We start from the raw sequence: 18,856 nt of genomic DNA on the forward strand, positions 1-18,856 counted from the left end.
AGGTTTTTTGCAGTTCTTTGTAATTCTGACACCTCTTCGGGAAGTTCTGCAGGAGGTGTGCTTAGGGAAGTAGAGCCCCCAGGGCACAGATCACGGAAAATAGCTGGGGGCCTGAACTGACTTCTCTTATGTCACAAACTCTATGTCTCGTCTTGCTTTTTCTGGGGAACCCCCCCCCACTCTTTTTGCTTAGACCCACTCACCGCCAGCCCCACCAGTGGCACAGATTATAAGGTAATGACTAGGTACCGCACTTGCCCAGCCACACGGCAGCTTGGGTTTGCACAATCTGTAATCTGCTGAATTTGAGGGCCTAGGGGAGTCTGAGCACAACAGACCTAATCATCCGGAGGACAGGAGAGGGGACAGCCTGTGTTCAAGGCCTGGGCCTCCAGGAACGCAGGCACACACGTGGAAACATATGCATGCGCGCTCATACACACACACACGCACACACACACACACACGCACGCACGCGCTGGGCTAGGAGCCTTCCTCTGCACTCCCATGGTATTAATTGTCTGTTCACTTGTCCAACACCCCCTCACCCCCACATTCCTCACCCCAGCTGCTGCCAGCCCCTGGAGGGCAGAAATGTGTAACATTCACACCTGGATCTCAGCCTTCCACACGGCCCAGCTCCAAATGGGAGTGCTGAACGCTGCCGAGGTGACTCGCAGGAGTCATAGTGGGGACTAGCAGTGCCTCTCAGCCCCTTGAATGTCTTCTCCCCGCAGAAGCACAACACGCGTATCCCTGCCGGGCTGCCTGCCAGCCAGGCAGAGCTGGGTGCTCCTTCTTCCACGGATCCAGCAACAGGGGCGGGGGTCGGGGAGCTGTGTACCAGCAAAGGCAACACAGGCTCTGAGAACAGAGCTGGTTCATTCCTGAGATGAGTTGCTGACCCTTTGAGCCTCTGCTTTCTCAGCGGTAAAGCAGAGGTAATATGATGACTGCCAGGGTTCTTAGCAGGGGGTGAGAACACCAAGCCCCTTGCCTGGCAGGTGGCAAATTCTCAGTGAGTGGCATTTGTCGTTGTCACTTTAATTCCATCCTGGAACACACAGCCTGCAAAGTCCTGTTCCACCGTCCAGAGTACAATTCCATCCTCATCCCTCTGACCAGTTACTTAAGCGATATTAGAAAATTTGTTAGAGATGTATGCTTAAGTATTTAGGGTTGAAATATTCTGAAGATTGTAATTTGCTTTGAAAACTTTAGTAAAGCAAATGAGTCACATATGGTAAAATGTTAATGATTGTTAAGTCCAGGTGTTGGATGTCATTACACCGTTCTCATCACTACAGGTTTGAAATTTTTTAATTAAAACTTATGAAATTAATATACCTCTTCCTCTTTTTCACTTCCGTATCTAAGCCATTGACCAAGTGCTGGCTATTTTACTCTCTACATGGTTCCAAAATGTGTCCCTCTCCCTCATCCTGGCTACCAGACTTTCAGCCCAGGCCTTCATCAAAGACCACACAGCGGGCGGCACCTGGGTGGCTCAGTCGGTTAAGCGTCTGCCTTCGGTTCGGGTCAGGATCTCAGGGTCCTGGGATCGAGCCCCACATCGGGCTCCCTGCTCGGCGGGAAGCCTGCTTCTCCCTCTCCCACTCCCCCTGCTTGTGTTCCCTCTCTCGCTGTCTCTCTCTCTCTGTTAAAAAATAAATAAAATCTTTAAGAAAAAAAAAAGAAAGAAAAGAAAGGGTTTAGTTATGCCTGGAATCTCCCATGTAAAAAGACAGGAGCTCATATTACCACTCCGGGAAGATACCCATGACATCATTTTTCATTTCTTTAACTTCGACTACTGAGAGTGGGGTCATTCTGCCAGGGCTGAGCCCTCCGGCTTCCCTCCGTGTCATCCCCTCCCCAGCATACCCCATGGTTCTGCCCAGGGGTCTGGAAAAGTTTTACAAACCAGCTCTCTAGAAAGGAAAGAAAAAAGTCTGGTGTGTACGCTTGCCAATCTCTGTGGTGGAGATACTCTCATTCATACCAAGGTACCAATGTGATGTCTCCGAACACAAAACTAGGGAGAGGGCTGGGGCGCCTGGGTGGCTCAGTCGTTAAGCGTCTGCCTTCGGCTCAGGTCATGATCCCAGGATCCTGGGATCGAGCCCCGCATCGGGCTCCTTGCTACGCGGGAAGCCTGCTTCTCCCTCTCCCACTCCCCCTGCTTGTGTTCCCTCTCTCGCTGTGTCTCTCTCTGTCAAATAAATAAATAAAATCTTAAAAAAAAAAAAAAACTAGGGAGAGGGGCACAGCAGCGCCTTGGCAGGATTTCTACCACACAGTTAAAACAGTTGGAAATCATCTCAAGAGCACACTAATAGCAAAATGTAGTAAAATAACTAGAAAGCGATGAGTTTTAAGTATGTTTTACCTTTTAAAAATATACTTTATGTCATTAACGTTTCCATAATTTAATTTTTAACACTGGCTAAATTTAACAACAGCTTGCTTGCAACATTCCTGTAAATGTAACAATCGGCTCTCAAGGTCCAAGCCCGCTGCAGCCCCCAGGCATAAACTGAACGCTTTGCAGTGGAATTGGCCAGAGCTGAGTTCATTTGAACTAAGTCATCCAAATTCAGCACCTCAGCCTCCCCATCTGAGCCAACCTGAGGAGTAGCAACAGCAGAGGCCACCTGCCACCTGAGCACGTGGGTGACTTCCCTCCATGCGTCCTCAGCCCCTCATCTGCAGCCCATGGGTGCCCCACCGCCTTCCAGGGCCGTGTGAAGAAGCAGCCAGAGTAACACACGGGAGCTAGGCATAGACCAGCACTTCTGCTATCATCCGTTCCTAAAAAATCACGGGTTCTGCAAAAGGGCACACTAAAATGTCGTTTTTAAAACACAGTTTATGAGAAAAATAGGATTCAGAGCAGACAGACCACTCCAAACCTAGGAGTCGTTGTAACCAGAGCACTAATAAAAACAATAACAGCCTAATAAAAATAACCCACAGAGTTAAAGCCCCAGCTGCGTGAGCACCCAGGATTGGTGCCCATGGAACTCTTAAGCCCTGGGGCTTGAGCTTCGTCCTTGGAGATTGCTAGCATTTTCTTCCAGTAAAGACTGCATCAGAATTAAAAGTCTGATCCAGGGTGTAATCATTTTTTCACATAGTGGGAAACGTCTTTCCAGTTTTGCATGGCACTCAGCTCCACGGGCAGCTTAACTTGAGGGAAGTGGAGGATCTTCAAGCCACCAAACCAGCCACTCCCTGCACTAAAGGAAGCCCTTCTGTGGGATTTTCAGCTTTTCTTCTCAAGGTCTCTCGCCTGGTGGAGGCTCTCTTTCATTGTAAGAAAGCTTGCCCCATCCACCTCCATGTGTCTTCAACCCTTAATGTACCAAAAAAGATCAAGTATGAGCCCACACATTTTACTGACATCATTCCCCTATTTACCGAGCTCCCGTGACTAACTCATATCACAGAAATAGTTGCTGAAGCAGAACTTGCTTCAGTGATGGCTTAGAAATAGTTAATCAGGGCGCCTGGGTGGCTCAGTCATTAAGCGTCTGCCTTCAGCTCAGGTCATGATCCCAGGGTCCTGGGATCGAGCCCCACATCGGGCTCCTTGTTCAGAGTGAAGCCTGCTTCTCCCTCTCCCATTCCCCCTGATGTGTTCCCTCTCTCACTGTCTCCATCTCTGTCAAAAAATAAATAAAATCTTTAAAAAAAAAAAAAAGAAATAGTTAATCAGGGGCACCTGGCTGGCTCAGATGGTAGAACATGCGACTCTTCATCTCAGGGTCATGAGATCAAGCCCCACATTGGGCACGGAGCTTATTTTAAAAAGAAAGAAGGAAGGAAGGAAGGAAGGAAGGAAGGAAGGAAGGAAGGAAGGAAGGAAGGAAGGAAGGAAGGAAGGAAGGAAGGAAAGGAAGGAAGGAATTCATCAGAATAAAAACCATTCCCCTCCTCAAAAGCCCATAATTCCTACGGAGCCCCCAGTGGGGGAGGGCTGGGGCTTCAGAATTATGGAATCTACAACATAGCCTTCTTTACTTAGCAAGATTCATCCCTCATTAAGCAAACCTATATTTAGGATTGCACATTTCTTCAGGGTAAACACTTTCTCTGCACCTGCTTGGCATAAAGAAAGAGAAATGAGTCATTCGTTTCCAAAAGGCCACTCAGCACCATTTACCATTTCAGACCCCCCCACACACACTTACACAACCCTTCCAAAGCTACAGTTTTTCACCTGACCGAGAAAAGTCATAAAATCAAAACAAAAAGACCCAAACTTCAAATCCTTAAGAAGTAATAAAAATCCCCAATGTTCTTCGGGGTTTTTTCCAGTTGTTAACCATTTCCATTTTGTAAAACCCTCTCTCCTCATTACCAGGTCAATTTAACAAATATTGGTTGAATAATTACTGTGTCCAGCCCTGTGCAGGAAACTGGAAATCCAGGGAAGAGATTCTGTTTAAAGAGACAGGAAGTTGTAAAATTCAATTTAGAAAGCTTTTCATTAACTTTTTTTTTAACTTTGGCTACTGAAAGTGGTGAGCAACCTGGGCCATTCTCCCAAGGGCTTGGACCTGAGTTTTCCTCTTTTCAAAGACAAGAGGGGAGACAGACATAGAAATGAATTGCTATGCAGCTGAAAAGCAGCAACATCCAAAAATATTTGCAGGTAGAGAAGTAGGACAGAGGAGGGAGGAATTTACCCTCATGGTCAGGTTTCTGAGAGGCCAGGGATGCCTTCCTAGAGAAGGTGATACTTGAGAGGGGTTTTTGAAGGATGCATAGGAGTTTTCCAGTTGAGCTGAGATTGACAGGCCATTACAAGTAAAGAGAATAACAAGCACTAGAGAGATAACTCAGAAGGCCATTGAAAGAACTTTCAACAAGCCTCCAGAGAGGAGGTATCCCCAGGTGCTTTAAAGCAGGGCCTCTCTTGGGTGCCTGGGTGGCTCAGTCGGTTAAGCATCTGCCTTCAGCTCAGGTCATGATCCCAGGGTCCTGGGATCGGGCCCCGCATCAGGCTTCCTGCTCCGCGGGAAGCCTGCTTCTCCCTCTCCTGCTCCCCCTGCTTGTGTTCCCTCTCTCGCTGTGTCTCTCTTTGTCAAATAAATAAATATTCTAAAAAAATCAACAAAGCAGGGCCTCTCAACCTCAGCACAGTTAACATTTTAGACTGGATAATTCTGGGTTGCCGATGGGGAGTCAGGCTGTGCTTTGCATTATAGGATATTTAGCAGCATCCCTAGGCTCTACTCACTAGATGCCAATCGCACTGACCCACAAATTGTAACAACCACGAATGTCCCCAGACATTGCCAAATGTCCCTAAAGGACAAAATCATCCCAGGTTGATAATCTCTAAACATTATTTCTGCTGACACTGGCATAGAAATTTGGGCAGAAGGGATGCTGTGGAAAAGTAGAACTGATATCCCCTTCAATGTCCACACATCAGTGACTTTCCGAGCAGCTCACAGCTCAGGTGAGCAGCAGTACCCAACGCTCCGGGTGTATTTACCGGGTCAGGGAAATTGACTGAGTCATACATATCGAGGACAGGCACGGAAGTCAAGACAGGCCAAGGTACTGGGACTCCCGGACCACAGCTTCCTCTCTGTCCTCCTCCCACCACATCAACCGCCTGAGAACCTGCAAACAGTTCCGTTTCAGAAAAACAGCTGTTTGGGGGACCTGCCAGGGAATTGCAGTGTGGGGGCCAGAACTGAGGTGCAAGGTGCTGTCCAGGTACCCCCAGCAGCTTTGCGCTGAGTAAGGATGGTAACAGGTACTGGGCAGGGGCACAGCCTTCAGAAAGCTCGCTGTAAGGACAAACAGCCTCATTCTTTCAGGGGCTCATCTCCATCTCTCCTGCGGCCACTAGGGGTCCGTTGGCCTTCCCTATCCGGGCACAGTCAGCCAAGCATTGAGAAAGAAGTGAGTGGCCCTGTGCTGGCAGCAGGAGAGGGGACAGAGGCCTCCAGATGAGCCAGCTCATCTTTTTTTGTTGTTGTTTTTAAAGATTTTATTTATTTATTTGAGAGAGAGACAGAGACAGAGCACAAGCAGAGGAAGCTGCAAGCAGAGGGAGAAGCAGGCTCCCCGCCAACCCAATGCGGGGCTGGATCCCAGGACCCTGGGATCATGACCTGAGTCGGAAGCAGACGCTTCACCGACTGAGCCACCCAGGCGTCCCGAGCCAGCCCGTCTTGAATCTGCAGAGTCCTGAATCAAGCTGCAAGGATTCTGGGGCCAGGTGACCCGAGGAATTCGGTTTGAGACTCCAGGGCCCGGGGCCTCCAGCCCTATGTCTCCTCTCAACCCGTCACACCCAAAGCTCTCCCCAGCTACAAATACCACGTCCAGCTCCCGGAGCGACCCAGGCCACCACACCTTTACCCGCACTGTTCCTCCCCCTGACCGCCCTTCCCGCTTGCCTCTCTACCTGTCTGGCAAACTGCCTGGCTGAAAGACTCCATCCGGAGGCCCTGCCTCTCTTGGCCCCTCCCCTCAGGCAAAATTGTCCCTTCCCGACACTCCCTGAGAAGCCCCTCCTCGTTTACCATCTTCTCTGGGGCGGACTGCCCTCTGGGGGTGGGCGCCAGGTCTTCCTCCTCCTCCTGACCGCAGGACCCTGCGCAGCGCAGGCTACAGAACAGGTAGGTGCTCACGTGCCTGCTGAACGGATGAAACCGGCCCACCTCACTGTGCCTCCCTTACTCCACAGGGAAACTGGAAGAGCCTGGCCCCAGCTCAGCTAGAGCTGGGCGTGTGTGTGTGTGTGTGTGTGTGTGTGTGTGTGTGTGTGTGGTTTCTCCCAGCTTCTGCTGCATCTAGATTTCCTACTCTTTGCGGGGGGGGGGGGGGGGGGGTTCTCCTGCAAGGCCAATGTAAGTGACTCTTTCTGCCTGAGGTGTGAACGGCTAACAGCGCACATGTTCTCACCCCAGGTAAGAGAGGCATCCTCCTGGAGCCTCCTGAGCACCTGCACCCAGAGGTGCCAGAGGTGTATGTGAAACGTGGGGTTCTCTGGACTGAAAGCAAGGGCTGACTGGCTGTGGTTTACTATTTCCTGCCCTGTTACAGGGAGTGAACAGGCTGCTTCCCCAAGCAGAGAGGATCTGGGCATAGGCTAATAGCCTTGGGAAGAAAAAGGCAGGTGTTTTTTTGAGAACTTGGGAGTGTTTGGAGACTAAGTCAGCAACTGTCAAATGATGAATGTTGAATGGTCCTTCTAAGAGCCTATGGAAGATTTGAGAAAATGTGAGGCTTCCCCTTCCTTCAGTGACTGGTGAATTGGCAGGACATGTTTGAAGGATTTTCTGTGAGAAGTAGGTTCAGGTGGTGAACAATCTACAGATGTAGTGGTTTATATTTGGGGTGGGTTTTTTTAATAATTGACCCCCTCTCTCTCTACTCTCATTACAAGAAATTATGAATGAGAAGTATAGAGCTCCCTGGTAGGGCTGATATCCCTGGGAAGGAGACAATGGAAATAAGGCAAAAGGACTAGTAACAACCTAGTGTCAGAGCATAAGTGATGAAAGCTATGGCAGGGATTTCAAGGTGGTGCCAGGACTCAGAGACTTCTACTGTGTATTCCATTGGTTCATACTTCCATGAGGTCAGGGACCCCCTGTGTCTGTCTTAGTCATCACCAGCATAGTGCCTCCTTATACCTCTTAGTTAAGTTAATTCCTCAATGCTGTGTGAGTGTCTACCTGTTTCATCTATAACTAAAGCCATCTCAAGCTATAGGCTATGAGACAGGGAGGAGGATGAGCAGGGTGAGTAGCCAGCAAGTGGTGGGCCAACTTATCACGAATGGTCCTTGGCTACGCCACACCTAATGGCTTCACACATGGACCCATCTGAAAGGGTTTGTTAAGGTTGCCTGCCCCATGCCCCACCCCTCAAGGTCAGAACCAAGGACAAAGTTCTGAAAGGCAAAGAAGAGGAAAAATAATATTCCAAACCAAGAAAAGGGGACCATATCCATGCTTATATTAGGACTATTCAAAAGCAATAACACCTTTTCCAAAATTTTGATCAAAGGACAGTACCTCCTAGCATAAAACACCCAAAAATGCTGGATAAATATAATAAGCACCCCTCTAAACCATCACAAAGCCGGTAAAGAAAGACTGGAAATTCAGAAAGGCCAAAAAAGACTTGAGCTTCTGCTGTGAAGCCTGGTCAAGAGGATGTGGTGGGGCGGGGTGGGGGAGGAGGGGTTGGAGTCTGGTGTCAGTATGGAATGGAAATGTGAAAAAAAAAAGCAAGAAAGTACAAACTAGAAAAAAAATTGTCACCAACTCAGCTTAACAAATAAAGAAATCTTAGCTGGATGGATGGACGGACAGATAGATAAAACATTTCCCTGGGAATTCATAATCACAAACTTGCTTTCACACAGATGTGGGGCTCAAATTTATACAATCTAAGTTGGCTCAAGAACCCCCAAGGTAAAAAATAATAATAATAATAACTCAAGGGGCGCCTGGGTGGCTCAGTTGGTTAAGCGACTGCCTTCGGCTCAGGTCATGATCCTGGAGTCCCAGGATCGAGTCCCGCATCGGGCTCCCTGCTCGGCAGGGAGTCTGCTTCTCCCTCTGACCCTCCCCCCTCTCATGTGCTCTCTCTTATTCTCTCTCTCTCAAATAAATAAATAAAATCTTTAAAAATAATAATAATAATAATAATAACTCAAAAGTTGGTTCTAAGCTAACGCTACCCTGGGGGACTTGGGAGATGCAAATGCTCTAGAGTTGGGTATATTATTGGAAAATCTAATATTATAAACAGTCCATTCTCTCCAAGTGGATTCATAGATTCAGTGCAATACTAATCAAAACCCTAGCAGGTGTTTTTGTGAAAATTGATGAGCTGATTCTAAAATTCATATGGAGACAAACCATTAGAGACTCTTAACTATAGGAAACACACTCAGGGTTGCTGGAGGGGAGATGGGTGGGGGGATGGGGTAACTGGGTGATGGGCATTAAGGAGGGCACGTGATGTAATGAGCACTGGGTTGTTATATGCAACTGATGAATTACTGAACTCTACATCTGAAACTAATGCTGTACTATATGTTGGCTAATTGGATTTAAATAAATAAAAAATTTCATATGGAATGCAAAGAACCAAAACACTTTTGAAAAAGAAGAGCAAAGCTGGAGGTCTTACACTGTAGGTATCAAGACCCTTTATAAAGCCATAGCACTTAAGATTGTGCTGTATTAGCACAAGGATAGACCAATAGGGAAGAATAGAAGGCCCAGAAATAGACCTCCACATATACAGTCACACGATTTATGGCAAAGTTGGCACAGCAGCACAAAAATAAAGCTTGACCCCTACCTCACACCATACCAAAAAAGCAATTCCAAATGGATTGTAGATCTTCTGTGCAAAAGGTCAAACAACATTTCTAGTTAATAATCTAGGAGAATGCCTTCATGACTTTGGGGTAGGCAAAGATTTTATAAGCAGGACACAAAAAGCCTAACAACCATTAAGGGGGAAGTTAATAAATTGGACTGCTTTATATTAAGAATTGCTGTTAAAAAGAGAAAAAGTAAGCCATAGAATAGAAAATATTTGTAATACATTGATGTCTCAAAGTATTCATGTCCAGAATACATAAGACATGAACAACTGCTTCACAAAAGAGGATATTTAAATGCCAAGAAACACATGAAAAACTGCTAAAGTCATTAGTATCGGGGGAAATACAAATTAAAACCACAGTGTGATTCCGCTAATCACCCATAAGACGGCTAAAATGAGAAAGACAGATAATACCACGTATTGGTAGAATGGGGAGCAGATGGAACTCTTAGGAGTCACTGGTGGGAGTGTGAAATGGTGCAGCCACTTTGGAAGGCTGACGGTGTCTGCTAAGGCTGAACATATGTACCCCTCCACACACACACCCCAGGAATGCCACTCTCAGGTATGTGCCCCCAGCAGAAGTGTCACAAAGATATGTACAAAAACGTAATTAGTGGTAGTACTGTGACAGCCAAAACCAAGAACACAAAACAAAGGGGTGCCTGGGTGGCTCAGTCGGTTAAGTATCTGCCTTCGGCTCAAGTCATGATCTCAGGGTCCTGGCATCGAACCCCGCCTAGGGCTCCCTGCTCAGCAAGGAGTCTGCTTCTCTCTCTCCCTCTGCCCCTCCCCCAGCCCCACTCATGTTCGCTCTCTCTCTCTCGTGCTCTCTCTCTCTCTGTCTCAAATAAATGAATAGAATCTTTAAAACACACACACACACACACACACAAAACAAGCATGACATGTCCACCATCCATGGAGCAGACAGATCCATTGTGATCTAGTCCTACAGTGGAATTCTCCCCAGTAGTGAAAATGAGTTCTATCACTACATGAAGTGGCACAGATGAATCTCACAAGATAATACTGAGTGGAAAAGGCCAGGCACCGACGGGTACCAACTCTATGAGTCTGTGTATCTGAAGTTCAAAAACAAGCAAAATGCATCTATGTTGTTAGAAGTCAGAATATTGCTCACCTTTGGGAGGTAGTGACTACAAGAGGGTATGGAGGCGATTCTGGAAAGCTAATAATGTTTTTATTTCTTGATTTATGTGGTGATTACACACAGATCAAGAGTTTATTTTTTGGAAGTTTTTTAAGCTGTATACTTACAACATACGTACTTTTTGGTATGATGTTATACTTCCACAAAAAGTTTAAGTTTAAATCTTTTTGGAGAGATATGCCCTTGACCCATCCCACACGGGATTGTCATAAACAAAACTCTAATAAAGATCATTTGAGGGCGCCTGGGTGGCTCAGTTGGTTGAGCGACTGCCTTCGGCTCAGGTCATGATCCTGGAGTCCCAGGATCGAGTCCCACATCGGGCTCCCTGCTCAGCGGGGAGTCTGCTTCTCCCTCTGACCCTCCTCCCTCTCATGCTCTCTGTCTCTCATTCTCTCTCTCGCAAATAAATAAAAAAAAATCTTAAAAAAAAAAAAGATCATTTGAGAATCCATAGTTCCAACACATACAAGGAAAGGATTTGCCATGAGTAAGAGTCAGAAAATGCCAAAGAAATCCCCAAAAAAGCAGGATTAGACCTCTAAGAGCCTCAGATAACAGAGAGAGATTACGAAACGCTAGGCCTCGTTCCTAAATTGTGGTCCCAACCCAGCCGCATCAGCATTACCTGAGAACTTGTCAGAGACGCAATTTTCCTTCTGCCTCACCCAATCTCACAGTGGGTTATCCAGTATCTTTTCCTGTTTTCCTGTTTTATGAGTGAGTCTCACCTCCCAAAAAAGCCTGTAAGCTTCTAGACAGCAAGGTCTGAGTCAGCACTAATAAAGCCATAGGGATCCAGGCTGGGGTATCTCCTGGACACAGTTATGGTCCCACCTTCTCATCATCAGTTGTTAGCTGATTAAGTGGGGATAGTCGGCTTGAATGTGTCCCCCATAGACTGTGGGCGTCCCCCTCGATAAACCCCAGGGACCCAGTAGAGCTGGAAGAGGAGATGAAGTCGAACAGATCCCAGCCCCATCACTTGAGTTCTGTGACAACTATCAAGGTACTTCACCCTGCTACCCTCAGATCCTCAGGGGTAGAATGGGATTCACCCTGGTATTGCTTCATAGGTTGAAGTAAGTTCAACAAAATTGTGTTTTTTTTAAGATTTTATTTTTAAGTAATCTCTACACCCAACATGGAGCTCGAACTTACAACCCTGAGATCAAGAGTTGTATGCGCCTCCAACTGAGCCAGCCAGGCACCCCTAAAATGGTATTTTTTTTAAGATTTTATTTATTCATTTGAGAGCGAGAGAGAGAGCGCGAGAGAGAGCACGAGCAGGGGGCGGGGAGAGGGACAAGCAGGCTCCCCGCTGAGCAGGAGCCCGATGCGGGGCTCGATCCCAGGACCCCGGGATCCTGACCCGAGCCAAAGGCAGACGCTTAACTGACTGAGCCACCCAGACGCCCCCCAAAATTGTATTTTAAAAGCACCTAGCACAATGCCTGATCTGTATGTAGCAAGCACTCAATAAATGCTAGCAATTATTAATAGGAGTTATTAGGAGTTCAGTAAACGTTTGTTACTGTTGCTGCTGCTGCTGGATAGGAGCAAATTACAGACTATATCTGAAGAAGCAAACTTCCACAGGAATCAATAAAGATCACACGTGAAGAAATATTTGAGCAGCCCCAGCACGATACCAAATGGGGACTTGATACAAATTAGAAAAAGTGTCCTCCAAGACATGTCATGGCCATCTGCCAAAAGATTGTTGTAGGATCTCCCCAGATCTGCAGTTCTTGGATTTCCAGCAGCAGGTGTGCCTGCCTCCGCACACTGGAGGTGGCCGCTCGGGGAGGGGGCGGGTGACAGTCAGGAGACAGAGGTCGGAGTCTCTGGGGGTGGCGCTCCAGCCAGGCTGCCCGCACTGACAAGAAGCACCGGGCAGAGAGAGAGAGAGAGAGAGAGAGAGATCAAGGAGTGCCATAACAGGGGCGCCTGGGTGGCTCAGTTGGTTAAGCATCTGCTTTCGGCTCAGGTCATGATCCCAGGGTCCTGGGATGGAGCCCCATATTGGGCTCCCTGCTCAGTGGGGAGCCTGCTTCTCCCTCTCTCGCTGCAGCTCTTCCTGCTCGTGCTCTCTCTCTCTCTGACAAGTAAATAAATAAAATCTTAAAAAAAAAAAAAAGAAGTGCCTCAACAAAGGATCAGTCCACCTCTCTGTAGAAGATTTTTCATTGTTCTATTTGGTTATGTAACTTAAGGGAGAAAAAAAAAAAAGGAAACGCAGGTGTCACTCTGTGTACACAGAATTTTCTTACCTGGTATTTTATGCATTTCAAATCTCCTAGGCAAGCAGAAGCAGGGAATTTCTGGTTCTGGGACAATGGTGAAATAAGCCGACACAAAAACCCTTCTGCTACAAATGCATAGAGATTCTAGATAAACTAATACTCAAAATACATTTTTAATCAACTATTTTTTAGTTTTTCCCGTAAGTCAAATAAAACAGTAATTAGGAAGCTCTCTCCCCTTGGCACTTGGGAGGAAATACAGGGATGAGAGAAAAGTAACAAGCCCAGAGGAGCAGGACAGGTGAGCTATGCCCTGAGCTGATGAACACCATGGGAAAAACATCCACCACGTGGGCAGAGGTAGGTGGCTGGCACCCATTTCCTTCCTGTCCACTACACCCACATAACAAGGCCTCTTTCCCTTCCTTCCGTGGCCAGCTTATAAATAGAACTCAGTCTGGGTGAGCAAGGGAGAACGGATTGACACAGATCATCTGCAAATTTCCCAAGCTGGTCCAGCTCTCATTCAGCAGACTGCCCACCTCGCCCTGCCATGGAATGTGGCTTTAACAAGCATTATTTCTACCAAAAGCAAAATAGGCAGCCACGTCCAGAGTGAAACCTAAAGACCTCCCTGCCCCACCCCACCCCCCCAAAAAATGTCTCTTCCACTAGCCCACAGCAGCCTGAAATTTCACCGACAAAGATTCGTTGTTTGGAGTTAAGCATTTCAAAGGCAAATGGAGACGGGGAGCAGGGAGGGGAAGGGCTTCACAGCCTCTGGGTTCTCTAGGAGGGGGAGGGAGGGGAGGGTCGTGAGCCGGGCCAGGCAGGCGGGCCGCTGGGGGCCAATTCTGCAGGCTTGACCGCTTGACCGGGGCCTGCGGCTGCAGACACACTTTGAAAACCCTTGAGGCTGAGAGCCAGGGAGAGGCGTGTGAAGTCAAGGCCCAGAGTAAATCAGCAAAGAGAAAATTAAGAGGATCAATAAAAGAGTTTAATGAAACCTAAACAGGTTCAGGGAGGGCTTAAATAAATTCGCAGTCAATCCATAGAGGTTGTTAAGGAGCATCCCTGACTCTTGGAGCTTGATGTTGCGGGAAAACACCCGCATCCTCCTTGCGGGGAGCTCGGGGAGCCCTGCCAGGGGCTGAATTCCTGGCCTGAGCTGCAGATACCAGAAGGGGGGATTTTCTCATTAATTTGTAATTGGGGGTCCAGAATGAAGGGTTAGGGGATGTTCCAAAACTTCCTGCAGGGCCAGCAGCACTTGCTGCGGTTGGAGGAAACAGGGCGCTGAAATGGTGGGAGCAGAGCCAGGACACCTGTCCTCTCACACTTGTGATCCGCAAGGGCCCACAGCCCGGGAGGCAGAGGACAGACGCGACAGACGTGCTGCCGCTGACCTGTCCCAGGCACTCCCACTGATCCCAGCGCAGCCGCCCCGCCCAGAGCCATGCAGGAGCCTGAGGTCACCACTGTGCCAGGACCCAGGAATGCAGGTTCAGAACCTCTCCCTACCCCTGCACTGTTCGCCCTCTGATGCAGGCACCCATGTTGATATGGGGACAGGGTGCCCCACAAGTGGGTCCATGCTGGGAGAGGGGTAAAGCCCCTCTGCTTTCGCGCTTCCTCAAACTACCAAACCCCTGCGCTCTCCTGTTCCCCAGCATCTCCAGGGTCCCCAAGACTCTGCTCAGAGGGGAGAAACCAGGCCCCAATCTGACAGCTTGCCTGCCTGCCTCTGACTCTCCTGTCACCCCCACTCGTCTCCCAGGTGGGAGGAAAAGGCTGTCCATATCTGCCTGCCTGGCTGAAGCCCTTCTAGCAAATCCTCCACCCTCTCCAGGGCAGCAAGCCTCAGTGCCAACCATGCTAGATGGGAAAGGCATTCTCTCTTCACCCAAGAGGAAACGCTTTGATCTGAGGCCACGGCACTGGGCTCTAAATACGAAGCCATAGAAAAGAAACTACTGGATACAACCCCGTCACATTTTCCCATAGTAAATTGTGTAGCCCACAAAGGACATTTATGCTTTCTTAGATGCCTTTGGCGTCCAAGAAAATGGGAGTGGAGTCTGCTCAGACAGTATGTGCCGGGGTTGGCTGGGTATGTCTGGATACGAGGTGAGGTTCCCACCTCCTAACACCAGAGGTTCATTCCCCACAACCTTGGTTTCGGCCCACTGGTCTCAGTCAACACCACCCAACCCCAACCAGGAAGCTTGGCCAGGTGGCCAGGCAAAATGTCCCCAGCCCTAGGGAATAGACCCTGGCGGGTCTTGCATCATAAGGCAGGAAGGCAGGTGGAGAGCAGGTGTTTCTGCTTAAAGGAAGTGGGACCCAGCCTCAACCTCCCATTCCCCAGAATCAGATTCCTGACTGTTCTAGGCTGGCCATGTCAGGAGACAGTATGACCCCTCTCCACACCCGCTCCACTGGGCCGTGGCTTCCACACTAACATCCTCTTTCCAGCACCATCTGGAGACCCAGCCATTCCTCCAAACATGCTCCCTCTGGCTCAGGTGACCACATATGTAGCCTGACTTTCCTCTCTTCTTTGAGAAGAAATCCAGACCTTAAAATATCTCAAGCCTGGTGAGGGCCCTTTGATAACTTTGATTGTCCCAACCTCCCTCCCTCCTGGTGACTCCCCAGTATCTGCCCCAGCACCCTTTTCCCTCCCAGGTCCCTGCTCCAGTGTCACAATGGCCAGACTCTCAAGTTGCCGTCTGGGGTAGCAAGCAGCCTACAGGACACACAACGACTTCCCTAGATTTTTAGGGATTCCTGACAAGACTCCCAAATAAAATGGGTGCATACTGAGCGGCCTCAGTTCAGCTCTGGGCAACCCTGAAACTGCTTTGTTTTTACTGACTGGTGGAAACTTTGCTTCCTAAGGACCCAGCCCCTCCACAGTAATAGAGGGGTTAGCTGCAGGAAGAGAGCTTGGTCTTCCCAAATAGATGGGTCTTTGGCCCTTCTGATCATTTCTCAGCCACGTGTGGCTACAGCCTTGCAACTTCAGGTAAATGCGATCCCAGACCGATATGGTTATGCTCAGTGATAACGAGCTCACAGTCTGCCTCTCAGAGCTCGGGTAGTGGTCCTCATCCTCCCTGCACAGCATCCCTAACGCCCCCACCACTTCCCACCTTCACTCCGGCCTCCTCGCAGCCTCCACTGCTCAGCAGCACTCGCTACCCCAAGTAGAGCCAGTTAGTGGCACAGCTGGCCGTGTGTGGACAGCCACGTCCTCTCACCGGAGAAGGACAGATAGAGGCTTGTAGAGAAGAAAGGAGGTGAACAGAAGGAAGATACAGCTGCCAAACTCTGCTAGCTTCGCAACTTGCCCAGCGCTGAGCACTGAAAACTGAGCCTCCCCCAGCTGCGGAGAGGGTGAAGGGGGCTAATGGTTTTCCCTTTCTGTCCCCCATCTCTCCCCAAAACCTTCCTCATGCCAGAGAATTTTTCTGAGCAAACTGGAATGTTCGCCCCTTCTCTGGATGGTGGCCAGGTGGCCAAGGAGGGTCAGATGACAGCAGAAAGAACGGAGGGATACCAAAGGGTTGGGGTGGGGACAGAGAGTGGAGGCAGTCCTTACTTCCCCAAAATTTAAGAGCTTGGTTTTGTCTGGACCCAGACACCTATGGAATTGGGCATAAGCAACAAGACACCACCTCACTCGTAATGAGAGCAGTGTTGTGTGGAGCTTCTGCAGCTGAATCCTGGCTTCAAATCAGACCCACGTACCCGTGTGGAATGCTCCAGCAAGTTGCATAACTGTGGAACCCCCATGTCCTCATCTGTAAAATGGGGATAAGTAAAACCTAGCTCATAGAGTTGAGGCAATCAACTAAATGAAGAGATGTATGTACAAAACTGGCATAGAGTTGAGGCAATCTCTAAATGAAGAGATGTATGTACAAAACTGGCATTTACTGGGGCACCTGCCTGGCTCAGTCAGTTGGGCGGCTACCTTCAGCTCAGGTCATGATCCTGGAGTCCTGGGATCGAGCCCCATGTCAGGCTCCCTGCTCAGTGGGGAGTCTGCTTCTCCCTCTCCCCTGCTCCTTTCCCTGCTCATGCTCTGTGTGTGTATGTGTGTCTCTCTCAAATATAAATAAAATCTGAAAGAAAGAAAGAAGAAGGAAAGAAAGAAAGAAAAAAGAAAGAAAGGAAAGAAAGAAAAGAGAGGAAAGAAAGAAAAGAAGAAGAAAGAAAGAAAAAGAAGAAAGAAAGAAAAGGAAAGGAAGAAAGAAAGAAAGAAAGAAAGAAAGAAAGAAAGAAAGAAAGAAAGAAAGAAAGAAAGAAAGAAAGAAAGAGAAAGAAAGAAAGAAGGAAAGAAACAAACTGGCATTTACTAAGTGGACAGTAAGTGACGGCCATCATCCACTTTGTCGGAGAGAGGACAAAGAGCCCCATCATTTCCCCCCCCCTTTTGACAACCTGCCCCATGTCTGAACGGCCCTGTAGTGTTCCAGGAACGGGGCTGGCTAGTTGGAGAAGCTGTGTGTGAAGCTGGACTCTTTTCTCATCCCTTTGGTTAATATTCCACTCATCTGCAAGAAGTAAGAAAAGGATTGCTTTATAGGACAGCACTGCCCTTTTCTGCCCCTTCTTTTGCCCCAAGGAAATTTCTGGTCTTTGAACGCCAGACTTTGTGTCATTCTCCAATTCATTTCCTTAGTACTTCGCCCAGTTCTGCAGAGTAGTCTCACCAAACATCTGAAGATTTCCATTTCCTTTATTGCTTCGCCTCATCCTCCTCTGGTTTTCATATTCCTCGCCTCTTTTCGTGTCTAGCTAAAGTGAAGATTTGAGCCTTATTAACACTGCTGGCCCTCCACCTCCACAGAGCACCTGGGTGTCAGAATATCATAACCCAGGCGTCACTCAAACCTTCTCCGTGCATCAGGAGTCACGCATACAGCACCAAGGACCTGAGTCATGATCAGGGAGAGGGAACGTGAACCAGTGGTTTGCAAGGTGAGGAGGACCGGTCTTACAGAGGTGCAGGGGGCAACTGCCACCCTGAGCTCCAGCCAGTCCCGCCAGCCCCGGCCTCGGTTCGGATCCAGATCTCTCCCTAAGCACCCCCTTCCTTGGGGGAAGAAGTGTTCCCTCTCTTCGGGGCTGATGCAACACCTACAGGAAGAGGGCAGCATCTTCAGACTGAGCCTGTGCCCTCTGTCCTTTCTGTTTAGCCAGGAGGCATTCCCTACCACCCACCACCACCACCACTCAGGTGTCTGTGAAGGCAGCCATCAGGCTCACGGGTCGCAAGGAGGCCCGTCCAGATGCAGCCCTGCCTGATGCCTAACACTTAGGAGGAGAAGGAAAGTCTGCCCTGTGCCCCGCAGTGACGGGCTTTCCAACCTCTGCGAGGCCATGTAGCCCCGCTCAGGAGAGAGGACGGGAGGAAAAGAGGGAAGGAAGCAAAGAGAGAACTGAAGAGCGGCTCCTGGCAGCTAAGTGTCAAAATCTGCAGGAATGCGTGTCCGTGGGATTCTCCGCAAGCCCCAGTGGTCAGATGGGAAGACAGGTGGCTGACCCTGGCCTCTACTCACATATGCAGCCCTCCAGATCACCTTCTGCAACTCGCGGGCCCCATCAGGAGCCCCACTGGTGTTTGGTCTATCCCACAGACATTTTTGAGGTGCCGGCACCAGGACAGTCCCATCCCCTTTGTGCCCGTGGTGGAAGTCGGCACACTAGAGGGCTCCCCAGCTCTGATCCTTGTCAACCTCACCCCGAGAATGGCCAGACAGATCCAGAGCAAGACGTGGCCAGGTGGCTGGAGGCCCTTCAGGAAGATGGGAGAGGAGGCTGGGCCTGAATGTGAGGGCAGCAAACAGCTGGGCAAATGGGGATGCAGGGACAGAATCTGAAGGCCAGGTCCTGGGCAGAACCACAGAAGGTGTGGGGAAGGAAGGTCCCAACAAAGACGCCTCCAGGGCTGAACACTGTGCAAAGTCTCGGTTAGGAGGTCCAGAATGAAACCGTAGGCCTCCACTACCTCCCCCTTCTGCCCCAGACCCCTGAATGAAGAACCATC

This window comes from Mirounga angustirostris, unplaced genomic scaffold (genome assembly GCF_029215605.1).
Source record: "Mirounga angustirostris isolate CCGP_5_RB_7025 unplaced genomic scaffold, mMirAng1.0.hap1 SCAF_3, whole genome shotgun sequence".
Taxonomy (NCBI): domain Eukaryota; kingdom Metazoa; phylum Chordata; class Mammalia; order Carnivora; family Phocidae; genus Mirounga; species Mirounga angustirostris.